Source organism: Canis lupus, chromosome 10, assembly GCF_003254725.2.
Source record: "Canis lupus dingo isolate Sandy chromosome 10, ASM325472v2, whole genome shotgun sequence".
NCBI lineage: Eukaryota > Metazoa > Chordata > Mammalia > Carnivora > Canidae > Canis > Canis lupus.
In genome coordinates this window covers 3,580,039-3,607,969 of record NC_064252.1, presented here as the reverse complement: position 1 = coordinate 3,607,969, position 27,931 = coordinate 3,580,039, and the positions used below count along the sequence as shown (strand labels likewise).

The 27,931-nt window shown below is 41.5% G+C and overlaps 1 protein-coding gene and 1 long non-coding RNA gene across 12 annotated transcripts in view; one reads left to right on the top strand and one right to left on the bottom strand.

The window, feature by feature from the left end:
- SLC16A7 (solute carrier family 16 member 7) overlaps positions 1-6,763 on the bottom strand; it is a 170,237-nt gene extending 163,474 nt beyond the window's left edge. For 5 of the 10 annotated variants that reach the window (XM_049115106.1, XM_035721650.2, XM_049115107.1 and 2 more), the window contains exons 1-2: positions 6,634-6,759; positions 1,580-1,915 (exon numbers count right to left, since the gene is read on the bottom strand). The gene's annotated coding sequence lies outside the window, so the exon portion shown is untranslated. Of the gene's footprint in view, positions 1-1,579; positions 1,916-5,157; positions 5,401-5,908; positions 6,081-6,633 lie in introns of those variants that run through there. The other 5 variants (XM_025476778.3, XM_025476782.3, XM_025476777.3 and 2 more) reach the window with 5 other exon arrangements.
- Positions 6,676-18,129, top strand: LOC112677943 (uncharacterized). 2 transcript variants are annotated; one of them, XR_003147301.3, is made up of 3 exons: positions 6,676-6,788; positions 9,200-9,277; positions 17,777-18,129. It is a non-coding gene; the product is annotated as an uncharacterized LOC112677943 (long non-coding RNA). The 2 variants fall into 2 exon arrangements; XR_007413342.1 differs by having other exon boundaries at positions 6,734-7,392.
- The last annotated feature ends 9,802 nt before the right edge of the window (positions 18,130-27,931 follow it).

Here is a 27,931-nt window from a genome sequence, read left to right as displayed (position 1 = left end):
TCATGATTCCAGAGTCCTGGGATGGTAGCCCCATGTCCGGCTCCCTGCTCAGCAGGGTGCCTGCTTCTCCCTCCCCCACTCCCTCTGCCTGCCCCTCCCCCTGCTTGTGAGCTCGCGTTCTCTCTCTCTCTCTCTCTCTCTCTCTGTGTGTCAAAGAAACAAATAAAATTTAAAGAAAAAGGGGGGATTTATTTTGTGTGGCCTCAACGCCAAGTAAGAACTCTAGGTAGAAGCAACAACATTGTCATAATTGGAAATGCCTTAAAAAAATAGACTGCTTCAGCATGTACACTTAAACAATAGACAGTTGTTTATTAAAGATGCTAAAGTACATAAAAATGAAAGGGAACAGGAGGAAACAGAAGTCCTCTAAATTCCTTGCAACTCTGTACTCCACCAAAGTGTTAAAAGATACGTAAGTACAGATAATTACACCTGGCATCCGGAACTCTGTACTATATAGAGAAACTAAAGACTTATACAAATGCAATTATAATAAAATGTTTAAAACAAATAAGACAGATTACAAATGCAACATTACTAAAATTTTTTAAAAGTTTTTTTTTCTACTTATCTAGGGGCATCAAAGGAAATTTCAATATGGTGTGTAAGTTCAGTTATGAAGAGGAGATTAAAGTAGAAACGGAAATAGGAAGTTAGAGCATTTTAAGATGAAAAACAACATGCCCAAAGGTATGGTGGCAGGAAAAGGAATGCAGATAAATGAGCCAGAAAGCACATTTCAATTGGACTCCAGTATGATGATGGTGGGAGATGAGCCCAGAAAAGTTTTTTGGGAATTATAAGGACTGAAATGCTAGTCCTTAGACCCAGGAAATGGAAGTCACTAAAGTGTTAGGAACATATCAGAGAGGGAGGTGTACTTCCATAAGACTATGTCGTGACAAACGACAGAATTAAGTAATAGAGTAAGACGCTAGAGGCGAGAAGAGCCACTAACAGACTGACATGATTCTAGGGAGTATGTCAAAGGTGCCCAAACTCTGTGGCAACATCAGAAAAGAGCAAAATATGAAAGAAGTATTTTGGTTGTACAATTGTCAGATCGCAGCAACTGACTTGGAGATGCAAGACCAGGAGGGAAGTCTCTAACCTTCTAAACTAGAATGCTAATATTAATAGCAGCAGTAGGAGCAAAGGAAAGAAGGGAGACAGAGAGTCCAGAGGATGTTGCTGAAGGTGTCAGCAGCACAGGGAAGGGGAGCTGTCCAGCAGGCACTTGGGAAGGTCAGCTTGAAGCTTAGCGAAGGTCAAGGCTGAAGATAATGACATCGGAGTTATTCCTACCAAAGAGAAAGCAGAGGTCACATAGGATGAGCTTTGTCAATCAACAGAATATACACAAAAGAAAAACTGAGCAGGAGATAAAAGCAGAAGGAAAGAAGGAGCTGCAAATAAGCAGTCAGAGAAGTAAGAGGAAGAACAAGGAGTGCCTGGAAGCCAAAACAGGAGTCTAAGAAGCAACAGGTGCCCATATTGCCAAAGCCTGACAGCTTAAAACAAATGAGAGTCTGGAACCTAGGATAACCTGATTATTAAAGGATTATACTTACTATACCTTACAAAAAAGAACTTATTCCTTCAAATCCAGGTCTTTTCACATGAGCTTGTCTTTTGAAGAAAAAGCAGAAGATGCTTTTGGAGATACTCTGATCTCAAGGATAATTTTCTCAGAAATTCTCAATTTGATCCTACTGGCCAATAGTTTTCAGCCGCATCTGATTCCATTCTTCCAGGAGGTATAATTAAACATCAGAGGCATTTTCGGTAATCACCATGACTGAGGGGAAGCTATCAGCATATGGAGGACAGAGGTCATAGACGCTAAATGTCCTGCAGTGAAAGAGGCATTCCCACACAAAGAGGTGTCCTGCCAAAATGCCAACAGTATCACCTGTTGGGAAACACCGTCACACGTCACATGATGCTGTTTATCACTGAATACACCTTTTGCATAGTTGAGAAGAGCCGACAGAACTTTGGATTCTGAAATTTCGGAGCATCAGATTTAAAATAAGGCAAGTATCACTTTTACAGTTCATCCCTTAGAAACTGTTCAAGTAAATTCATGCCTTTTAGTTTTGCTGTTTATTCTTATCTAATCTAGTTCCAAAAGAAAGTGGTCTGCAAGTAAATTACTTGGCAGGGCAGCTTCTTCTTATAATTTATAATTCATCTGCATATTAGCTCTAATCAGAATCTGTTTAGGGGTATAGATGATTAATAAGAACACATTTATCATGTTATCAGGTAAGGAAACAGTCTTAGTGACACAAGAGAATTTTCTAAAAACTACCAACACTTTATGCAGATCTTCATTTTTCTAAACAAATATTTTTGTGTTTACCATTTGAACCAAATATTTCTAATCAAAAAATTGCTGTTTTAAAGCTAAGTATTACCAAAAATTATCAGTTTAGATAACTGAATCGCATATGTCAATTTTTATAAGGCTATCCTAACTGCACAAAAGTTTTAACACAAGTATCTTTATGCCAGCATTGCCTAGCTGTCACTCAAACGCCCTGCAAGATTTTCACGAACTCATTTGGGATTTCAATGAATATTAATGAAAACATTTGCAAGAGATTTTTGTATTCGGACAAGAAAATGTTTTCAAAAATACTGGCATCACTGTTAACACTGATATTTATGAATATGTTGAAAACGTCTCTGGTGCACCCCATTACCACTCAGTCCAGTGCTAGCTGGACTAGTTTTATTATAGTCAAGTTCAACTTGTGTAACTTGTGGTTAATTCTTTCCCCAGTGTTCTTGATTATTTTATACATAAATGCTCATACCCCTTCTTGTTTACTAGCAGCTGCCATGTATATAGGGTAAATGTTTTGTTTTTTCTCTAGACAATCGTCCATATTAGGCTATTCTCTCACATTATGATTGTAAACGATTGGATTCCCCCAACTAGGCAGACTAGACCCCAGGGATCACTATTTTGGGGACCAATTGAGAAAACAACGCTTTCTCTTTAATTTTTTTTTAAGGTCTGTTTCTGACTGAGACTTGGTGTACAGTTGTTTCTCAATAAGTTTCCTAATCACTTTGATCCAGTTTTGAGAAAGCCTGTGACAAACCAAAATGACCTCAGACAATGAGAGTCCGTGTAACAGTTTATGACACAATCCAACTCCGGTAGGCCGTCTAATGGGAAACACGGCACTTCTAAGGGTTCTCAAATATCTATTAAGAAGAATAAACCAGTCATCCTGATAAGAGCCTAAGAGCCTCAAGGCCACATATTTAATATGTGCCACAGGCTGCCATAATGCACGTGGTTGGCACAGTGCTAAGCAGCGTTTCACGGGTATTATCTCATTTGATCTTTGCTCCCATTATGTGAAATTGAATTATCCTCTTTTTGTACATGAAGAAAGTTTTTGGGAAGTCTTCACACATGAAGAAATCAAGACCTAGAGAGGTTTAGAAATTTGTCCTAGCTAGTAAATGGCAGAGCCAAGATGAAAACCCAGACTGACCAGGCTACAGAGGTCCTGCTTTTACCCTCTTCCCTCCTTTGTCCCAGAGACCTGGGCCTCCAGCTGTGCAACCTGAACAAGTTAACTCTTTGTGCCTAAACCAACAGACTTAAAGAAAGTAGGAGCACAATGCAGAGAACTTGGTAACCATTACAGAGATACTATAATACTATACTCTTGGGCTTCTCAGAGTAGGTGGATTGTACTCTGTCCAAAGTATAGAAATTGCAGGCCAGCCTCTTCTTCCAAAAAAAAAATGGAAATCAAGTCATTGGTAAGGATAATTTCCAAGGAAAGAGTGTCTTTCCCCCAAGGCAAGAAGAAAACCCTCCACTTCCTATCTGTACTCAATAGGCAAACTAATGGGCTGCACACACCAGTTTCTGAGGTGGGGTGCCCTTCTCAAATTGCCTTTTAGTAGTTCTTATTTCTTACAACAGCAAAATCCCTTTCAAGTTAGTAGGATATATGTCTCCTTTGCTCCATTGAGAAGGAAATTGGTAAAAAGCTAATAGGATATTGTGATGCGCACCGGGTGTTGTATGAAAGTGTAGAACCACTATATTATACACGTGAAATTAATATTACACTGTACGTTAAGTAACTGGAATTTAAATAAAAACTTTTAATTTTTTTGACAACAACAAAAGTATAGGAGGAAGATTAACCCGGATGGCCACATGTGAATTTTTTGAGAGCGGAATGTCAGCCTCATCCATCTTGATAACCACAGTGCAGTGTCTGGAATGGTGCAAGGGGTTCAAAAATTGCTAGTCTGTATTTTAGCTGTTTTCTCTATATGTTATTCCTCATAATAGCACTTTAGGGTAGGTAGCACCAACCACATTGTAGGGATAAGAAAAACCGAGGAGGAGATTGTTAAATAATTACTTAACCTTACAAAAGTACGAAATTGACCTTGAAGTCTGTGTCTAACTCTGAATGTCTCAAAAAAAAAAAAGTTTAGTGAATGAAGAGAGACGTAAAAGTAAATGCAAGAGTCTCCTTTTATTCCAGACTCATGATCCAGGAATATGACTCTGGATAAAAGATATTTCTATAGGTCAGTCTGCCCTTCTTCCCTTCAGGAGGGCTCCCGGGTGAAAATGTAAGCCAGATATTATAAAAGAGTCCATGCGTCTCCAGAAAGAGGCTGAGCATTTATGGGAGGATTCAAGAGCTTGAATATTGGGAAACCAACGTTAAAACTCCAGATCACTTACCATTATTAAAACACTCCCTGGGGGGAAAAGCAGTATGTAACTGCAAACTGCTGATGTGAGTTTTGGGGGAAAAAAAAAAAAAAGCCCCAACCGCCTCTGACTTTATGAGTTGTTACACAACACACCGAGTTGCTTAAGGTAATAATCTTTCCCTTTCACTGAATCACTCGGTTGCCTGCCCGCTTAGATTGCTTTCAGGGCAGTGTGTTCAGAAGCACAAAGTGGAGCTGCGATCGCTCTACGAGGAGCCCAGAAGGGTCACCTTGTTGACCTCCTGGCTCCCTCTTCCACGGTCTGCAACCCCCCTCGGGCTCTGGGTCTCAGCCCTGGGTCTCAGCCCCGCTCCCTGGAAATGCACGCTTGGAGCTGGAGGCTCCCGGAGATCACCCCGAGGTCTGCAGCGCTTCTGCGCTCACCTGCGTGCGGCCAAGGCAGCGGCGCCAGGGAAGGGCGTCCCGCGTCCCCGCCGGGCCCCCCAGGCTGCTGCCCTCACCCGGGCTCACTCTCCTACGGCTCCACGGCGCCTCTTGTTGGACCGGGAAGGGGGGCGAGGACGTAGGCTACGAGCTCTCCTGCAAACACCAGCGGCCTCCCTCGACCCAACCCACTGGGCGCCTCTGCTCCTGGCGGAGTCACCTGCGGGGAAACCGCGGCTCGCTTCCTCGGTGTGCGCGTGCGCGCGTGTGCGACTTCCACATCCCCGCAGTAGACCCCAAACCCCGCAGCCCCCGGAAAGCGGCCCGCCCCGGCCGCCCCCGCCGAGGCCGTGTGCAGCCCGTCAGGTCGCGGCCGCGCTCCCTCCGCCCCACGCAGGCCCCCCGCGCCCCGCTCTGCAGCCGGAGGGGACCGCGACGCCTCCGCCCCGTTGCCGCCCCCCCCCCCCGCCCTGCACCGCCGCTCCCCGCCGCCGCCGCGCCCGGGGCTGCCCCGGCCCGCACGGGACCCGCCGTCCCCCGCTCCCCGCCCGGGGCCCCTCGGCGCCCTGCCCTGCGCGCCCCTGCCCTGCGCGCCCTCCCGCGGCCGCCCGGGGACCGGGGCTGTGCCTCCGCGGGGCCCCGGGGCGCTGCCCTGACCCAGGCGTGCGGCCCCGCGGAGGCGCGCCCCCGCGCCCCTCCCCTCCCCTCCCCCCTCCCCTCCCCCTCCCCTCCCCGCGCCCGCGGCACTTACTTCACCCGCCGTCCCGCACCCCGGGGCGCCGCCGCCCCCGCCGCCGCCGGCTCGCCGCGCCGCCACCGCGTGGATGGAATTATTTATTTATTTATGTCCCTGGACTCGTCCTCGCCCCGCGGCCCGGGGGGGCGGGGGGGAGGCGGAGGGAGGCGCGGCCCGAGAGCGCCCCAGTGGGTGCCCGGGAGCGCGCGGGGGGAGGGGGGAGGGGAAGGGGGAGCCCCGCCCCGCCCCGCGACTCGGGGCCGACTGAGCATGCTCCCCGCGGCTGTGCCCCCGCGGACGCGGGCCCGGGGCGCGGGGACTCCGGGGCGTAGCTGGGGGCGGCAGCGAGCTAGGCGGGGAGCCCGCGAGCGGGGCGGGGGGCGGGGGGTGGGGGGAGGGATGCGCGGGGGGGCGCGGAGGGGAGGGGGCTGCGCGGGGGGTGGGGGGCGAGGGAGGCGCGGGGGGGCGGGGGTCGGACGTCCCGTCCCGGCCGTGGAGGTGTCCGGGGGCCGCCGTTGGGACCGAGGTGTTCCCGGGCGCGGGGAGGAGCGGCAGTGCTGGGGATGGGGCCCCCCACCACGACACCTAAGGGAAACCTAACCCTCACCCCGTGGGGCGCGGGGCACAAAAACTAGTGCAAGAAGACCCCGAACCAGGAAAGAGGCGAAGGAAAGCGCCCGTGCACCGGCCGCTGCATTGTAGCCCCCGAATCCCTTCACTCCGCCAAGGGCGAGTCCGACCTGCCCACGAGCCGTGCCCGGGCTCGCGCCAATTCCACAACCGTCGGTCTGGTTTCCTCTGCCCTCTTTTTCCTTCCTCCACCGTCCAGAACACTCTTGGGGCAGCCGGAAAGAGGAAGGGCTGGGACTGAACGTTTGGTGACACCAGAGATCAGGTTCCTTAAACGTCTTCACAGCTGAAGTCCTGCTCACACAAAAAGGAACCTTTAAAGCAACGCGGGCTTGAACTTGCGAATTCCTGTTGCCCTGTTTCTGGCGACTTAGCAGACCCTCACCTACGTTACACACACATCTCTGCTCCTGAAAAGTGAAAAAGTCATGCTAATCCTAGGTCTTAAAATAACTTCCTGGAAGCTCTTCTTATTTATTCTAGAACTGAAATCATTTATGAGAGGCCGAGATAACTTGGTTGAAATAACTGAAGCTTTGAAGCCAAAGGGACAGGAAACAAATGGCAAGAAAAGGAACAGTAATAATTACACTTATGTGTTAAGTGCGTATCATTGTCAAGCCCTGCCCTAACTAAGCACTTTTATGGGTTACTTCAATTGATACAATAACCCTGTTAGATGAATACTAGGATTTCTCACATTTTACGAATTTGGAAATTGACAAGTATAGTGGAGGAAGACTTTTTTCTTCTTCCCTTCCATGTTCTTTGGCTGGCCTCACAAGTACACTGACATAAAGCAGATTAACAGGAGAAAAATCTAGGAGCCCATAAAAATATGGGACTCAAAAGTGACCGAAGCAGACAAGGTTTGTTTATACGTTCTTCTCAGCCCTGAATTCTCTGTGTCTGGTGATAAGGGGTCTCTCTGCCTCCTGGTACTGGGAGGGTAACTTCACGTGGGAGACGTACTTCCTCTTTTCAGGGGGACAAAGGCAGGGGTGGGGAGGGGTGGGGGGGGGGTGCTCAGAGTGTCCTCCTGGCACTGGCTGTTTCCCAAGTAACTTTAATTCAAAATAATCACTGTGCCAAAGTGGCATATTTCGGGGTGGCATTATCTGCCCCCCTTCACAAATTAAGTCACTTAGCTAAATTCACATTGCCTTGCTTCGGCCACAGCTGGTTTGTGGGCTTATTACAAAACTGGAATGGTAGTTTCTGTAGCTACAAAATAGAAGCAATATCAACCCATTATTGCTGTCGTAAGATTTAGGTGAGATGATACATGTGTAGTAGATGGTAGATAATATGAGTGAATAAATGTTGCCTATTATTAGGCAGTTTACAGAGGGAGCTTGGAAGTTTGGGAGTTTGGAAGACATTTTACAGAGGGAGTGATGTTGGAAACTAAGGAACTAAGGCAGAAAATTCCAGAAAGGACTAGCTTTTCTTGGACTAAAAATGTGTAAAATGACATTTATATAAAATATGATAGGCATACGAGAGTAATAGAATGTCTAACAGTGACTATAGACACTTCATTTTCATAAGAAAAAATAATGTTAAAGTTTGAAAAGAAAACACTAAGTAAGACACATCTCCAGGTCATGTTCTTGAGTGTTTGCTATTGACATTTTTCCTGCTCATTCATTACTCATTTCCTTCCAAAGAAGAGAAAGAAGACCAAAACTTTCCTGAATTTTGACCCTATTCTCTACTTTCTTTTTGATTTTTTTTTCTCCCTCTCTCTCTCTCTCTCTCTTTTTTTTTTTTTTTTTTTCTGTATTTGTTTGCTTGTTTTTACAGACCCATGTTCTTGGTCTATTTAACTCATTGTCAGATTCCTAAACGTCACTAACTAGCATGCATGAATGCATGAATCATAACTGTAGTTTTCTTTTAAGTCTTGTTTTTCCAACAATTAAAACTCTGGATCCAATTTACCTACTACCCCAGTGTTAGTATTTGAGGATTCATCTTTAAATTGCCTTATTGCTATGGCTAGTCATGCTACATAAATATTTGATTGTATTAGAAAGGAAGCTGAAAGGAGAATTAGGTGGGAATAAATCCAGTCAATTTATCCTATGACTTATAGTCTTAATATTATCCAGAAGCTGAGAAGAGAAAACAATTTAGAGAAAAGGCAATCCATAGGATCAGAACTTGAAATGTTTTTGGTTAATTTTGTTGGCCTGAATTTCTATTCATGAGATGAAATAACAGTGGAGAAACAAAGAACAGCAATATGCTCCATATACTAGCAACCCATTTTCCACAAATAAGTAAACTAGTAAAAACATAAATAGCGTATAAACTAATAAAGCTCAAATGTCTTCCACTGTCTACCCACAGCCTCAAATTCTAGGTTCTCTATCCTCAGCTGTGAACCCTCAGGTTCTTCATTCCTCAGCCATGCCATATCTTCTCACATATTGCTGACTTTTTGCATTCCCTATTTTCTCTTTTCCATATCAAACTTGGCTGAGCCTTGTTTTACCTTCAAGGTCCCGCAAATATGTCATCACTTCTCCGGCACTTCAAGGATTCCTTCAATAAGAATTAATTCCATCTTCCTCGGTTTTCCTTTTCATAGAACATGGTGTATGCTTCTGTTTGGGACATTTTCTTTCTACTTTACAAAAATATTTTTTTTCTGTCACCCCGATCTATTAGGTTGTTGGAGGGCAGAGAAGACATTTTATTCGTCTTTGCAGTCTTCCAGTATCTGGCACAAATTCTTGCAGATACAAGGTAATAATGTTTGCCAACTAGAGGAAAGAAATGATCGTGTGATTTTAAGGAACAGTTATATGGTGGAGGCTGTTGATGCTCACACTATCCATGATCTGCATGACAAGGCTATTCCTAGCTTCTCTTATAGTTATATTGGGGCCATGTGACTAATTCTAACAAGTATAGATGCAAGTGACATATATCATTTCTGGGCAAAGAAGTTAAGAGCTCGTGTGCTTCCTCCATTTTTGCCTTTCTCAGTCTCATGTTTTAGATGGAATAGCTATAAAACAGAGTCATTAAGAGATAAAGAAGGATTCCTTGACTTGCACTGGACTTTGTGTGAGCAAGAAACCATTATTGTGTTAAGCCACTGATATTTTGGGCATTATTAGTTATGAGAACATAACCTAACTTATTCTGACCAATACGTGATGTTACTTAGTAAGACTATAAATCGTAATGGAGGGATCCCTGGGTGGCTCAACGGTTTGGTGCCTGCCTTTGGCCCAGGGCGCAATCCTGGAGTCCTGGAATCAAGTGCAGCCTCGGGCTCCTGGCATGGGGCCTGCTTTTCCCTCTGCCTGTGTCTTTGCCTCTCTCTCTCCCTCTCTCTATGTCTATCATAAATAAATAAATAAATAAATAAATAAATAAATAAATAAATAAATCTTTAAAAAAATAAAATAAATCGTAATGGAATAAAGACCCAATGAAACAGTGAGTTTAAGAGAATGCTATAATGTGTATAATGTGTTCTTATGTCAAGGCTAAAAATAGATACTTCACAACTCAAAATTGATATTTAATGGCCTTTTCATGGCAAGACTGTGAGACCAAAGTAGACTGTGTGTGTGTGTGTGTGTGTGTGTAAACTACACACAATAGATTGATTTTAAGTAAGAGCAAAAAGCCAAATGCCCAAATATTCCCCTGAGTGAAAAGAACCATGTACCTACCTGCCATCCAGTGGGCAGCATACAATGGCTGAGATTGTGGCTGGCTAGCAGCCGAGAATATGATTGCTCTGACCTGATTTCATAGAATGTGCAAAATATGAAAGAAATATTTCCACTGCCTGTAAATTTATGTCTTGAGTATACCCATGTTGTCTACTTTGGGAATATCTTCTGTGGAAGCTTCCCATAGAATTGTGGAGAATGCAAATCTAGTCTCCTTTCACAAAAAAATAAAAAAAGAGAGAGACTCTAGGTGGCTCAGTGGGTTAAGCGTCTGCCTTCAGCTCAGGCCATGATCCTAGAGGATGAGCCCCATGTAGGGCTCCTTGCTCAGCAGGGAGTCTGCTTCTCCCTCCTTCTCTCTCTCTCTCTCTCTCTCTCTCTGCTCTTGCTCCATCTCTTTTTCATGAATAATAAAATCTTAAAAAAAAAAGAGAGAGAAAACAATTATGTCGGACATTGTTATATATGGTGTAACTTTCCATAAGTATACAATTACGCAGAGAGGTCTTTTGGTAAAATAAATGACCTTTGGGACTCTAAAAGAGATTCTGCATTCAAACTCTTATCCATTGGCATTTTTCTAATTTTACATTTTATTTAATGCTATCCATCAAGTGAGCTTAATGGATTCTAATTGCAAGTGTCTTATAGATGCCTTCATTTGAATATATATATAAATATATATAGTAGTTTTTTTTTATTTAAACTGGAATAGACCACCCTAGTCAGTGAGTTGAATTTTATCTGCAGATTCAAAAATATGTTTCTATATATATATATATATATATATATATATATTTTTTTTTTTTTTTTTTTTTTTTTTTTTTAGATTTTATTTTTAGGTAATCTCTACCCCAACCTGGGGCTTGAATTTACAACCAGGAGATCAAGAGTTGCATGCGCTGTGGACTGAGCCAGACAGGCAACCCTGAATATTTTAATTATTCTGAAAGCATATAAAATTAGAAACTTTGATTAAAAGTTTTCATTATAAACTGTAAACCTTTCTGGCAGGAATCTTGTAACTAGTGCCTTAAAATTGTTTAATATTTAATGAATTTTTAAAAATAAAACACTGATGACTGAGTATGGTACCAAGGAACCTAGGTTCCAGTGCCTTTTCCTGTGCATATAGTCCTAGATGGGTCACTTAATCTTAGCTTCACTTTCTAAATCTCTGTGGCACTTTCAGGCACTTCAAAGATCCACAGAGATTATGCATAATTTTAATAAATGAAAATATTTATGTATGGTAGAGTTTTGTTCCTAATTAACAAAAAAATAGGTATTTACTTATATTTTGGTCTGTAGTGTTGATCAGGATGTGTTTTATATATCGCAACCATAAAGTTACTAGCTTTGCCTGTAACATTGTGTAACTTGTCCTGTGCCTGGAATGTCCTTGAAGGTTGAGTCACTGTTTGCATTTACATAATGCCTCCCAGGTTACCAGAGAGTTTCATGCTAAAAAACTCAGCTACCTGCTTCTCAGTAAGCTACATTTTCAGCTGCCCTTTCTTGGCTTCTTTAGCTGAAGTTCAGGCCATATTGCTGTTTGGTTTTTCATTCAGGAACTCTTTTTCTGCTTTCTCTCTGCCAGGAACTGACCCAAACTACATATTTGTTTTGTGCCGTTTTGCTATGTAATGGTGATTGATTTCTTACTGTTGGCTAATTTCTCTGGGATCTTGTTGATAGTGATCTTCAACAATCACTCGTTACAAATCTTTTCCCAAGAAATAATCTGTATGAGATCAGTTACATGAAATGAGGTATCCATGTCAAATCCACAAAATGTGATTATGCCTTAGGCCCTATGATCTGGACCAGAGCCTAGCAATGTAGGTGGTCACCTGAAGTTTATTGATTTTCTATTTTTTTTTAATCTTGGCCCACCAAAATTTCATTTCTCAATACAGATCCAGAGTCAAGAAATCCAACAATGACTTTGAAATGCTTATCTTCAATGAGCTTCATTCATTCGGCATATTTGTTAAGCAATCTGCCGGGCACTGCAATAAACTTTTCAAATGAAAGTAATGCTTCTCTCAAAAAGCCTATACATTATTTATTTAATTTTCAGACTGATTATAACCCTAATGCTGTGATTACAGCCACTGCATAGTTATGTTTTTCATACATACACATACATACATACTAGAGTATAAATACTGGGATATTAGGTGTTTTGAATAATATTCTTTGTAGTTTTGTTTTTTTTTTATTTAAACTGGAATACACCACCCTAGTCAGTGAGTTGAATTTTATCTGCAGATTCAAAAATATGTTTCAAAAAAGACATGTAGAGTTCTTGCTCAGTACCCATCGTGGAGGAGAAGGAGCTTCCTTTCATGATGCCAAAGACTGAAACACAAATTGTGGATTTCTCTGTCAATATACCAGCTTTATTTCATGTTACATATACTTGTATTGAAGTATAACTTACATGCATTAAAATGCTTGCACTGTAAGTGTACAGTTAGATGAATCTTAACCACTACTCAGATCGAAATTTCGAGAACTTCCGTCATCCCAGGAAGTTCCCTCTTGCTCTTATTAGACAATATTCTATGAAACCCAAGCAATCATCGATCTCGTTCTTATCATCATAGCCTAGCAGGTTTTCCCTATTCTAGATGTTATGCGACTGGAATGATATACTCTCTACACTTCTGTAACTGATTTTTTTCATTCTGCATGTTTATCTTTAATTTATCCATTGTGTCATGTGTATGCATTAGTAGTTTGTTCTTTTCACTGCTGAGTAGTGTTCTATTGTGTGGAAATGCCACAAATTCTTTCTCAATTCACATGCATGTTGATGGATATTCGGATGATTTTTATTACTTGCTTCTATACATATTTAAACGAAAGTATTTCTGTGGACATGTGTTATCATATCAAGTTTGATTTTTAATACGTAAAATAAAAACTTAAAAAAAAGCAATAGAGTGTCTGAAATGAGTATTTCAGATACTTAGCATCTGAATAACTGGATATAGGCCTAGTTGGGCACTGCATTAATGCACTAATTTGGCAAAGACACAAATCGGTTTAAACTCTACTTTCTTCATAAGTAGTAAAAATTTGATTTGGTTATTAAGAAGGGTCAACCAGACAATGTGAATGGAATTGCTTTCTAAATTAGAAAGCTTAACAGAAATGAAAGATGGTATTATCATATGTAAAATATGTACATATTTAGGAAATAATCCCTCCAAAATAAAATAACTAAGTAAAACAAACTGATTTGATATCATTTGAATTATGAGAACACTCAATGTAAAATTAATTAAGATTTGATATTTAAGTGTATCTCCTTAATAATTTTTTAAAGAACAAATCAGATGATTGTAAAATCCAGAAACAGTTTGATAGAGGTGCCTAGGTGGCTCAGTTGGTTTAACGTCTGCCTCGGGCTCAGGTCCTGATCACAAGGTCCTGGGACTGAGCCCAGATATCAGTCTCCCTGCTCTGCAGGGAGTCTGCTTCTCCCTCTGCCCCTCCCCTTCCCCTGCTCAAGCTCGCTCTCGCTCTCTCTCTCTCTCTCTCTTGCTCACTCTCTCAAATAAATAAATAAAATCTTTAAAAAAAGAAATAGTTTTATAAAGAAAAATTAATCACTTCTTGGCTTCATACTCCAGTAAGTTCCTGTTCAGTTAAGATTACACATGTATATTTGAGTAACTATAAGAAAAATCATTTATTATACAGGAGCTACAGATCCACTGGTAGAGTAGTACATAAAATGATATTCTTTGCCTCTGTCTTTCAAACAAATTATAACTTGAGAATAAAATTCTTCCTCATAACTAGTCTGGAGAATTTTCTCTCTTTTCCTAGGTGCGGATCTAGGTATGGGATCTGTAAAGATTATCCCTCTTTTTCTTCCTTCCTTTCTGTTCTGGTTACTATTTTTATATGAAAAACTTAAAACTCTACTATAAGTCAACAACAATTTCATTACATTCATGGATTCTGTTTGCAGAACAGGGATGGCTTGTCTCTGCTCTATAATGTCTAGAGGCTCAATTAGAAAGAATGGAACACAGGGTCCTAATATCATTTAGGGGCTTCTTCAATCATGTGTCTGGTTCCTGGGCAAGACTGAGTCAAAGTCTAGGCCTGCCCAGGTCTCCTAATGGGAGCACTGAAACATGGCTTCTCCATATGGCTTAGGATTCTTACAGTTGATGGGTGTCCAAAAGGCAGCCGAGTGAGAGCTGGCCTTCCAAGACCCAGGTGGAGATTGACCTAAACTCAGAGTTACTCAGTGTCTCCTCCACATTCTGCTGTTAACTAGCAAGTCACGGTCAGTGTTTCTTGGTTCTGTTTTGTTTTACCTACTATTTTTGGAAACTTTAGACCATGAGTTAAACACCTCTGTGTTTCCAAGATCCCACATGCACATTGTGGTTAGCAGGCATCCCCCACACGTCAGCAACTTCACATTCTGTGTAGCTGCAGGAAGTCACATCTTCTGATGTCACCTCCTTTTTTTGGATAGCTGTTGACTAAGTGTGGTAAATGTATAAAAACCAGTCATTTGGGCCCAATGTGAAATATCCTGGTGGGTAGTGCTGGCTGCAGAGATCCCTGCTGAGTTTTGTCACAGTTTGATTTCCTCTTCTGCCCACGCCTGCCAAGCCCTCGTTCCTTTCTTAGGTGTTGATTTTTAATGAGTACGTTGCACCCCAAACTTCTCAGAATCTGCTTGTAGGTAATCCAACCTTTGAAAGTTGGTATCAGAAGGGGTCTGTGAATGCAACTAACTATATAGGCTTTTAGAGCTGCATTATTCATCACCTCACTGGCAGGGAGGACCCCATCACAATCAGCTTCTGGAACAGGGTGGTGGTCCATTTGTTAAAACTTTTCAGCAGTGTTGGGGCACATGCCAGTGGAAGGTGTGCACTAGTGAGAACTAAGTATCATACTGTTTAGATGTATGAAGAAAACAGTATCTACTAGGAAAACAGAAACCCTACCCCAAAGCAGTTAGACTTGGCCAGTGAAACTGGGGGAGTGCTTATGTGACTGGGTTCTAAGGATGCTTAATCAAGGGAGTCAAAACATTAAATAGTAAAAAGTTGATTGACTTGGCAGTTGCCATATTGTGATTTATAAGAAATATATATATTTGGTCACTCAGATAACCATGTATGCAAGATCTTCATTCATAATTCCTGACTTTCTTGTCCCCAGACCCCTGAAATTTCCTGAGCGGTAAGAGTGATGAGAACATCTTTTGTTATACTGTTTGGTCTCTTGTCCTCAGCTCCTGAAAATGCCTCAGCCATAAAAGTGCAATGGATGTCTTGTTATAACATGCCCCTTTCTACCATAATTGGGTTTAAGTTAATGAGATGATTTTTGGAAAGAACCAAGGGATGAGGGCTGTTTGCCAGGGGGACCAATCCTGAATAGAGGGTTAAAACTTTCAGTTCTACCCCCTGATTTCCAGAAAGAGAGAGAGAAAGAGATTGAAGATTAAAGCAATCATCGATGGTCATTGAGTTAATCAATCATGCCTGTGTAACAAAACCCCTATAAAACCTAAAAGGAAGGGGGTCAGAGGCTTCCAGGTTGAAGAAATGAAATGCTTCCATGTGGCACCATGCTGAGTTCCAAGCTCTACAAGGATAGAAGCTCCTTTGTTCCGGACCTCACCCTATATATCTGTTCATCTGGCTGTTGATTTGCTACTTTAATATCCATTGCAATAAATTGATAATCCAGTCAGCTAACAGGTTTTGTGAGTTCTATGAACTGTACTAGCAAAATAATCAAACCCAAAGAGGAGTTATCAGAGCCTCTGGTTTATAGCCAGTCATTCAGAAGCATGGATGACAGCCTGGGCTTGCTCTTGTCATCTGAAGTAGAAGGCAGTCTTGTAGAACCAAGCCCTGTGCCTGTGGAATCTGATTCTGTATCTACGCAAATAGTTTCAGAATTGAGCTGAATTCTCGGATACTTTGCTGGTGTCTGAGAATTGCTTGTTGTGTGTACGGAAGCCTAAACACACACACACACACACACACACACACACACACACACACACAAACAAGTTGGGTACAGGAACCCAAAAGAGCATTCTCATGGTACGGGATTTACCAAAGTGGCACCTGCATCAGGAGTTGGTATGAACTCTCTACTACAAAGGGTATTAGGAAAGTAGAAAAAGCGATAGCCCATGATGAGTGCTTAGCATTCTCAAGAGAAGCTCAAGAGTATGTAGATATTCTACAGGAAGGCCTGTACCGCACAGTATTGACCAATGGCATGAGGAACATGCTGGTAAGAGGGGCACCAGCATCAATAGAATGTTCAGTGGAAACATTCCAGGACTAGGCTCACTGTTAACAGTGGGGCTGATATGATCCCCAAATACTATAGATAACAATGCTTAACTTCCAGAACTCAGGACATGCTGATAATTGTAATGACTAATAAGTTTGGTCTGGCATCCCAGGAGGGTGCATTCACAGCAAGTTATTAAAACAATTAATAGAACATGAAGTATCAATGGGCATAATAGATGGGCAGCTGACAAGGGCATCTTGAACCAGGAGAAGAAATCAAAGTTGGATCACTGGGAGGGGACGTGGAGGGCAGCCAACTGAAAAAAAATCAACCAAACAAACAAACAAAAACACACACCACAAATTATTTCCCTATTTCCAGACCTGGAATTGTAGCACTGGTCAGAGAGATGGCTGGTTCCTAGGAGAAATAACCCTGCAACACTATCACAAGTATACTTGAGCGGTTCCCCCTAGGCTTTCCCCCAAAGGAGCCACAGCTTCTTCAATGGGAAAGAAAGAAGTTCAGATATCATGAGGACTGAAGGAGAGAGTTAATGAGTGGACACCGACACCCCAAAACTCAACATATCATCACACTCCTTCTTAGACTTTGGGCATATGGTCTCCAGATAATAAATTAAGTGTTGCCAACATCCAGCTTACAGTAAATTCACTGAGTCAATGTACCCATTCAACAGTGGTCATTTCCCATCTAGGATTTAAACACTGGATAGTTGGGGAGTAACTCCCACATTGAATGCTTGGTCTTTGAGGTACAAGTTATTATAGAGGGAAAGTTCAAGTAAAGGCCCTAGAAACTAACTCATCCCCTTCTAACCATGATAAGAATAAAAAACAGCACATGGTAAGGAGGAGGGGGAGAGTTAAGGAGATCAGTGCCACCCTTAAAGGCCTAAAGGAAGAAAGGATGGTGATACCATTTAATGAGTTGAGTTAGCACCTACAGAAAATAAATAATTTCTGAAAGATGATTATAAACTGCCACAAGCTCAACAATGGAGTAGTGGCTACTGTTGTCGCCATGGCAGAAATCGTTATCTTTGCTAGAGCAGATGAATCCAGCTTCAAATACATGGCATGAGGTCACTGACTATGGTATGTACATTCTTTTCCATGCCATTTAGAGGAGGATGAGAAACCAGTTCACATTCATATGGAATGACCAATAATACGCATTTAGAGTTTTATTTCAAGGCTCTGATACTCTCCTGTTTTCTCCCATGATCTAGAATGAAGAGATCTGACCATCTGGATATCCTACAGATCTGCCTACTGATCTATTACATTAATGGCATTAGATTTTTCAGGCCAAATGGCCAAAAAAAATGACAAGTATGCTAGAATTCTTGACAAGTCACATGGATGTGAGATAAACACACTTAGGAATCTTCTACTCTCTGGCAGCCCGGGTGGCTCAGCGGTTTAGTGCCGGCTTCAGCCCAGGGCATGATCCTGGGGACCTGGGATCAAGTCCCACATCAGGCTCCACATGGAGCCTGCTTCTCCCTCTGCCTCTGTCTGTGCCTCTCTGTTTGTGTGTTTCTCATGAATAAATAAATAAAAATCTTAAAAAAAAAAAAAAGGAATCTTCTACTCTCTAAAATTTATGAGTCTAGTGTTTCACAATGTGCCAGGATATCCCCCTACAAAACAAATTATTACACTTTGCGCCTCCTACCATGAAAAGGGGAGAATGTCATCTGTTTGCCTCTTTGAGTTTTGTAGGCAACATATTTTACAGCTTTAGATACTGCTCTGGCCCATAGACTGAGGGATGCAAAAGCTGCTGTCTTTGGGTGGGGCCCAGAGAAAGAAAGTTCCCTGCTTCCTGAGAAACACATTTCAACATTCTTATTGTGTTAGTTGTATCAGTAGTGGGGAAAAAAGACCATACAGGGTTTGTGGCAATCCCCAGTGGGAGGAACATATTGAAGGGTACTGGGGTTCTAAAGCCAGATTATGTAATCTGTGGTATTTTACGCCTTTTACACTAGTTTATAAACAACTCCTGACTACTGGGCCCTGTTAAAGATAGAATGCCTCTTTGTGGGACTTCCAATGACTATGCAGATGAGATTGCCAGGAATCAGCTTAGTCCTAGCAGCCCTACCAAGTTATAAGGTCAGGTAAACCCAGGAACAATCTACTATAAAATAGCAATGGTGCATCTGAAACCAAGCATAAGCAGCACCAGAGGGTACAAGCAAATTATAGGAGCAGTTAGCCCAGACTCTCATGGGATCCACCGCTGCTACTTCAGCACACTTCCCTTCACCCACACTTATGGCTGTATGGGGCCATTCAGTTCAGTGAAGGAGGAAATAAAAGGTAAAACTTGGTTTATGGATAGATCCACTCAACATGGACAGTTGTGTTACAGATCCATTCACGGGCAGCCTTGAAAGACAGTGATGAGGGGAAGCCCTGCTAATAGGAAAAGTTTCAGGTGGGACATCTGGTCATCCACATTGTGTAGACAAACTTGTGGGTCACAGCTAGAATATAAACAGATTCGTAGGCAGTAGCAAGAGACCTGGCTTCTGCTCAGAGGCCTGGAAAGAAAAAGATTGGAAGGCTGGGGACAAAAATGTCTGGAGTGCAGGCACATGGATAAACATAGGATAGTGGCCGTAAAGTGTAAAAATGTTCAGTCTGCTTGCTAATGGCCCCAGGGGAGCATTTGCCACAGAACAGTTACTGAACAATCAGGTGCTCCAAGTGACCAGCAGGATGATGACAGCTAGGTTCTTTCGTTGGCCCCTCGAGTGAAGTTATAATAGCACATAAAGAAAGCAGCCATGAGATGGAAATGGAGGTCATGCCTGGACTCTGATTCCCTAGGGCTGATTGAGGTACTGCTTCTGCCAAGTAGTCATTCTGTCGCTAACAGAGACCAGTGCTGAGGGCTGGTGTGACACAATTCCTTATGGAGACCAGCCAACCGTATCAGGTGGACCATGTTGGGCCCCTTCAGTCATGACGAGCCAGCATATTTGCCATATGGGTTTGTCCTCTCTGCATTCAGGACCTCAGCCACCATTGCCAACTGAAGGCTTACAGAGGGTCTGATCTACAAGCATGTGATCCCATGTAACAGATCAGGGAATGCCCTTTACAACAAAGGAAACAGACCATGTTATCTATGGTAGACTTACAGCACTAGAAGGTTTCTGGCCTAACAGACTGTGGAGGACGCAGCCGGAGTGGCAGCTGTGAGGCAACAGTCCACAGGATGAGGTGCCATCCTCCAGAGTGTAGTATATACATTAACTTGAGTACTCTTGGGAAATCCCTGGGTGGCTCAGCGGTTTAGCGCCTGCCTTCAGCCCGGGGCATGATCCTGGGGTCCTGGGATCGAGTCCCATGTCGGGCTCCCTGCATGGAGCCTGCTTCTCCCTCTGCCTGAGTCTCTGCCTCTCTTTTTCTCTGTGTCTCTCAGGAATAAATAAAATCTTAAAAAAAAAAAAAAAAAAAAGTTGAGTACTCTTTGATGATGCTATATTCCCCAAGTAAAGAACATATGGGACCCAGAATCAGAGAGTAGAAGGAAAAGTAGCCCCACTTATGATCATTCTCAATGACCTTGTGCTTTTGTCCCCAATAGCTCTGGGCCCTACAATGTTTGATGTGCTGGTTCCCAAAGAGGACACATGTTCTTCAAGGGCCACTGCCAGTATCTCCTTCAATGATAACCTAGAGCTGGTGCCTGGCCATTCTGGGTTCCTTATGTCCGGGGACAAACATGAAAGAAAAGAAATAACTTTCTTTGCAGGAATAATTGACTCTGATCATCAAGGGGCCATAGGGCTTCTTTCAATGCACTAGGGGCAGAGAGATGATACATGTGGAACTCCGGTGATCCACACTGGCATCTGTTGATAACCCCTGACCCAAAGGGGACAGTAGACGGGTACATCAACCCCAGACTGAGAAGGGCTCGGTGAGCAGGGACTCAAGCCTGTTGCGGTGAGGGTCTGATTCACACCACTAGACGAGTCCCTAATATAAGCAGAAGGGAAGCGAAGGCGGAGGGAAACCTAGAGGGTATAATGGAGGAAGAAGCTCACAACTGAGGATCAGCTGAGGCTCCAAGCACAACTGCCATTTCAGGACCTGTCATTTGTGTCACTAACTTCCTACTTCCAAGTGTCCCTCCCAGAAGAGAGGCCTGCCAGTCCATGCTCCACCGGGAGCTGATGCTTGAACATATATGGGGAAGTCTATGGCAGTGGTACAAAGGATGAGCAGTGATAAATGCGAAGGTGCATCAGCCAGCTGCCCTTCAAGTAATGACTTGCTTCAGGGAGTGCAGTGGCCAGAGCCAGACAGCCTCAGGGTGAGCTTCTTCAGGGTGGGCCTCAGCTGTGCACACTGTTTCACCAGCACCTGCTGATGGAGTGAGGCAGGAGCGGGGCAGGGTGCCCCACCACCGGATACTTTGCGCAGCTGGGGCTTTACTATCACAGCTAAGGACGGGAAGACCAGTAGATGCCCCCGAGGATTACCCGAGTTCTCTCCAGAACTCTGTGTCAAATTGGCCAAGGCCCTGCGGAGCTCATCACAGCAGGATTTCTTCATCTGCCCAATCTTTCTTACTCCCCTTTCCTTTCTCTAGGAAACACCTCATTAACTAAACACAGCATCACTGTTAGCTCCTGGAAAATCCAGGGACATACCAGTATAGAGGGGCACACCGAGCACCATCTCTCCATGTCTCCTTACCTCTGCCATCAGGATCCACGTTCAAGACACAGAACTGTGTGAAAATCCTGCACATAAAGAATACACGGTATCACTGACCCAGCAATGACAAAATCAAATTAATATGCAATTTCCCATTCCCTTCCTCTTTTTAAACTCTGGTCACCTCTTAATCCACATGCTGTAATTTAAAATTGTTGTGGATTAAATCTCTCACATACATTTTTTTTTTTCCTTTTTGGCTTCTATTAGCATGTCTACCTTTCTTTTCTTCTTCTTCTTTCTTCTCCTTCTCCTTCTCCTCCTCCTCCTCCTCCTCCTCCTCCTCCTCCTTCTCCTCCTCCTCCCCCTCCCCCTTCTTCTTTTTCTCCTTCTTCTTCTTCTTCTTCCTCTTCCTCTTCTTCAAGATTTGCTTATTTTAGAGAGAAAGAATGATCAGGGGAGCAGGCAATGGGAGAAGGAGAGAGAGAATCTCTCCCTACTGACTCCCTACTGAGCATGGAGCCCCATGCAGGGTTACATCCCAGGACCCTGAGCCAAAATCAAGAGCTGGCCACTTAACCAACTAAGCCAGCCACCCAATTGCCCCATCATGTTCACCTTTCTAAGCAAATCATGTTTGTTTTGAATATTTTTTGTTCAAGTTTAATGAGGTATAAATGCTCAGGAAAATTCACACTTTTTTATGAAAATAGTCTAATGAGTTTTGACAAATGTGTAGTTAATCCACTGCTTCTACTCCAAGCCCTTGACAACACCCAGTCTGGGTTTTTGTTTTGTAGTTTTAAACTTTTTTTTTTTTTTTCCCACTCTTTAACTTTTTTTTTTTCTTTCTCTTAACTATCCCCCTTCATGATTGTGCCTGGTATTTTAGGCTAACTCCAATGTAGAGACATCAGGATAACCGCTCAGGAAATAGCTCCCTCGCATCTTCTGGAACATCTTGCATTCACCTAAATAGAATTTCTGCTGCTGCATGACATGATGTGTTAATCCAGCTTCCACATCACCTACTTCCAGAGCTTCACCTTCTGTCTTTTCCAATCAGTCAAGCTAGATCCTTTTTCCCTCAGAGTTCACTGCTTTAAGGTTCTCGAAGATTCCCCACTTGAACTGAGTAATCACATAGACGCTCCAGGACTCATGAAATCAAATGAATTTATGTTTCAACTCTAGTAACTCTGAGTATTATCACCTACTTTCTCCCTGTAAGTTTCAGATTTGAATGGCTTACTGCTTCATTGAATTGTGAGTCCATTTGATGAGAAAAACCTTTACTACTAGAACTTGAACTAAAAAGCTATAAAGGATAGAAAGTTTATTTTTAGATAACAGAAACTCAAGACTTCATCAAGCCACACCTCAATGATTGGTATACTCTTCTAAGTGATTTCCCTACCTCCAATCTTATTTCTCCTTCAGCATTTCACCCTCGGCAAGAACCCTGGTATTATCAATATTATGTTAAAGTCTTCTAAGAGACCGGAGGTTTAAGAAGGTGAAGTGTAAAGAGAAACCGTGTAAAGCACATGTGGCATTTTAAATGCCATGCACATTCATTTAAAGTAATGCCTCCACTCCCCACCCAAAGTAATACAATAACTTTCTTTTGGGGAAGTCCTTCTGAGAAAGAAATACAGCTAATGTTTGCATTTCCACAATGGCAATAGTTCATATTGCATTTCCCATCTAGCCAAAAGTAAATATAACAGGAGAAGGTGATTTGGAAATTGGGGGGGGGGGTCCTATGTTTTTATATCTTTCAGTAGGCTGAGGAAAAAAAATTCAAGTATGCAATATTACTTGCCTAAGTCATAATCTTTCATGTAGTGTTTCAACATGAGAATCAAAGGAGGGTGATCTATAACGACTAGAGTCCAGAGTTGGATGAAAATAATTATCTGCTATCTATTTTGTAGAAAACATCTGCTAATAGAAAAGATTGCTATTTAGAACAATAAACAGTTCATAAACCCATTCATTCTCAGTCCCAATTGATTTAATTTGAATAATTATGTTTAATATTTCTTATTTTCATTTCCTAAATTACAGATATAATTAGCCTTAGTCTTGCGTTTCAATTTATTATTCATTTACAGATGGAAATATTGCAATATTCTGGGTAAATTTTCAAATACAGCTGTCCCTATGCCTTCCCTATCTGATATTATCTCATGAATGTCATTTTATATGCATAAGAATAAACTGCTGGGTAATAATCGACAGCTATTCCTTGTAAGTTAAAATCTGAATAGGTAATTATTCAATGTACCTTGAAGCAGAAATACTTGATTGTATTGTATTTTAAGACACTTCTCCTGTGACTAACTAGATATGGCCTCTTTTGTGCTTTTTACCAACCAGATCCATATGTGATCTCAAAGACAGAATCAGTAATTCAACAGATAAATACAGAGGCTTTATTTTGTCCTGGGAAAATGGAAACAATAGATATTTTCTAAGTGCTCCCTATGTATCAAGAACTATATTAAATATTTATATACATTATCTCATTTAATGTTTAGAATAAACACAAGAGAAAGACTTTTACTAAATTTTGCAAGTAAGGAAAAAAGCATATAAATTTTAGGGGCTGTGCTCAAGTCACGTAGCAAATCAGTAACATCTAGTAACTCAAGACTGTGTGATTCTAGAGTTTGAACTATTACCCAATAAGTAATAGTGCTATGCTCTTTTAGGTTGTAGGAACAAAAATGAATGAGAAGCCTTGCCATGGAGAACTTTACCACCTAGTAGATAATCTAATTAGAACATTTATATAAATAATTATAACTCACGGTAGCTAGAAATGACTGGCTAGAAGTCTAGATCAAGCAGTATAGCAATTCAGGCTAGGGTGGATGAGGCAATTTCTTACGGTTGAAGGAATCGAGGACGACTTCTTATAGAGAAAAAGGTAGGAAAGTATAGTAATTAAAAACATAAATCTCTTAATGGTTTCCATTTCAGTTAGACTAAAAAACTATTAATGTGTCTTTTGCAGGAATTGCTAATTCCCTACCCGATATCTACTCCCTCCATTTGCCTTAATAAGAGAAACCCTATTTTATTTGATGAGGTGAGAATGTGCTCAGCTGAAAAAAACTATACTTTCTAGGCTTCCTTGCAACTAGGTGACACCATGTTGCTAAATTCCTGCCAATGAAACATAAATGGAAGTTTTTTAGTCCTAGTCTTTGGTGGAAGCTCCTTAATAGGAGATAGACCTTGTTTTGTCCTTTTTTTTCTTTTCTCAATCTTCCTTTATCTTGCCTGGAATGTGGACAGTGTGGCTGGAACTCAGGAACTCATCCTAGACCGAGGGATGACAAAAGGAGAAGCCAAAATCTATGAATGTACACAAAGATCGAAGATAACTGGGCTACATCAAATCAGGACTTCCTATCTCAGTTGTTGTTGTTGTTGTTGTTGTTGTTGTTTTGAGAGGAAATTAAACTTCCCTCTTCAAGTTCTTATTGTTTCTGACATGGGATACTAGCAGTTCCTAACTAATACCATGATCCTGTCATACAGAGAAGTAGACTAATACTACATGCTCAGTGCGCATCATTGATGAGCCTCCATTTCTGGGCCATATCAGTTCTCTGCCATCTTGAGTCTGTATTGCCTCCTCCTCTGATTTTCCACCCTCATCCCCCAGCCCCCTCATCACTCAGATCTTAGCACAGAGATCATTTCCTTGGGGATCCAGACCAGGTTAATTCTCCTTGTTCCATACCATTCATCTTCCCTTTATGCTGTTCATAGCACTCGTCAGATCAGATTATATGTTGTGATTTGATTGAATTTGCCTTCTACCAAGATGGTAAGTTCATGAGGGTACTGATGGTATCTGCTTTTTCTCGTTTTCCTCAGTCATTAACACAGGGCCTCTCAGACGCAGAATTATACTCAAGGTATCTTGTGATATTTAAAGAATGACTCATGGCACCTTTCCATGTCAGAACAGCACCGTCAGTCATATTTTCCCAGTGGTTTTGAAATGGTCTCTGCTTCATTGGGTGAATCCATATTCCCACCTCTTTCTCTGTTCTGCTTGGTAGTAAGAGACACAAGTAAAAAGAGTCAAAAATGCTGTATCACTGGGTGGTAGTAAATAGGGTAGGTAACAGATGCTTAATGTGGTTAATCTGTACTTGGAATGTGAATAAAACCTACCAAAGACTAAAGTAGGAAATTCGAAATATGACGATAATGACAATAAAACTGAAGGTGAATTTCCTAACAAGTTCAATTAAATACATAAAATTAGTAACATTTTTTACTTAAGGAAACTATATAATTATGACTTGATATGTGACAATGAAATTCTCTTCTATGTAGAATTTATAACAATTCACTAACTTACAAGTTATACCTGTTTTTTTGTTTTGTTCTGTTTTTTGTTTTTTTTTGGTCTTTATCTGTACTCTTCCTAAGTGCTTCAGATCTTCTTTGTTTAACTATCTCAGCAAACCATTATCTTTGGTGATGTTTTTATCTTTCTGCTATGTATTTTCTAGGAGATTTAGACATTCTATTTTTTTTTAAGATTTTTTATTTGTTTATTCATGAGAGACAGAGAGAGAGAAAGAGAGAGAGAGAGGCAGAGACACAGGCAGAGGGAGAAGCAGGCTCCATGCAGGGAGCCCAACGTGGGACTCAATCCAGAGTCTCCAGGATCACGCCCTGGGCTGAAGGCAGCACTAAACCGCTGAGCCACCCAGGCTGCCCAGATTTAGACATTCTAGTTAAATAGTTCAACGTCCATTCATTTCAACTATATGAAGGTTTTTTAGTCTTTGTTATAGATTCTTGTATTTTAATGTTAGTTCTATGTTTTTTTCTTTCTTTCTACTCATGCCTCTGGTTGTCTCCTTGAGCAGACATTGATAATAATTCCCCCTCTTTTCTGCTTATGTTGCTGGTCTTCACATCGTTTGAGGCTTGGGGAGTTTTTACTAAACTGATTTATTGGTCCATTCTTAGTGATTTTGTGAATAGCAAGAAAGCTGTTTATTTAATTGAAGAATCAAAATAAATCTCTTAATGGTGTGTTCTGTTTATTTCATTTTTTAAACAGTGATTCCAAACATTTTTGGTGGAGTGGACCATTTGGCCATCTGTTGAAGCCCACAGGACCCTTCTTTCTCAGGTTTTCATGAGTAATGAAAAAAAGAAAATAAAATGCAAAGGATGTATTACTTTGGAATACATTTATGAAAATATAAGTTTTCACACAGTAATATATGCATATGATTATTAACAGATTACATAGAATGGAATAGCATGGATCTAATAATGACCATATTCTAAAGTAGTTATGGGCTTAAGATATTCAATATACCTCTAATAATTCATATATAATATGAATAAATCTATGATTTTATAGTGTCAAAATTATAGGTACAACTGGTTTGAAGACAATGCTAACTTTAGCCAGAGGTTAGTGCAGATTGAATTTTTTACTTTACTTAATTTTTTACTTTTTTTAAAAAAATCCAGTCTAGCCTTTATCTTCTTTTTTTAAATTTTTATTTATTTTTGTTCATGAGAAACAGAGAGAGAGAGAGAGAGAGAGAGAGGCAGAGACACAGGCAGAGGGAGAAGCAGGCTCCATGTAGGGAGCCCAATGTGGCACTCTATCCTGGGTCTCCAGGATCAGGCCCTGGACCAAAGGCGGCGCTAAACCGCTGAGCCACCTGGGCTGCCCAAGTAAATATTTTTTGAACCAAGTTTGCTGACCCACAAATTTTATCCATGGACCCCATGGGGATCCAAGGACTCTATATTAATAATTCCTGCTCTAAAGCATGGTCAGTCTATAGCAAAGAGCCATGCAAAGAATGCATCCATTCCATAAATATTTCTTATATTTGATAATGATTATTCTGAGGATTGAAGTCTATCAGTGGTTCTTGAGGAATTTATATTCTGGTAGAGACAGACATGTAAACAAAGTATAAAACCAGATGTAACTGGGTTGTTACATGCTGACTTAAAAATTCTCTGTCAAGTAGAAGAATTATGTTGTAGTAGAGAACATTAAGCAGGCAAATATATATTCAGGCTTGATTTTTAAGAAGGGAATTTTGGCAGTATTATAGAGAACAAAATTATTTGGAGACTGCAGGTAAGAATGATGACGATGATGATGATGATGGTCTGTGTGTGTGTGTGTGTGTGTGTGTGTGTGTGTGTGTGTGTATAGAAGGGGAGGTTGAAAATGCTGAAGGAGAAAAACGAGCTAAACGATTCAAGATTTCTACTTGAATCACTACATGCATAATTATACTGTTCACCCAAATCAGGTATGTAAGAAATTCTGATTCAGAATAGAAAATTTATGTATTCCTTTTTGGAAATGGGAAATTGAGGAATTGGGTGGAAATATCCAGCATGCAAAGAGAACAACAGAAATAAGGACTATGTTTGGGAATCAGTGATATGTAGGTGATTTTAATCACTAGAAAGGGGATGGGGTTATCAAGGAAAACAGAGAAAAAAAAAGCGGCTCAAGGATGGAACCATGGATAAGATGTATATTTGAGGGATATGGAGGAGCAGAAACCCCTTAAATAAGGAATTTTCATGGAGGTAGGAGCAGATGGATTATGATGCCTTGAAAGATAAAGAAAAATGTTATTTTGACTGCTAAAAAAATTAACTGAATAAATTTTACA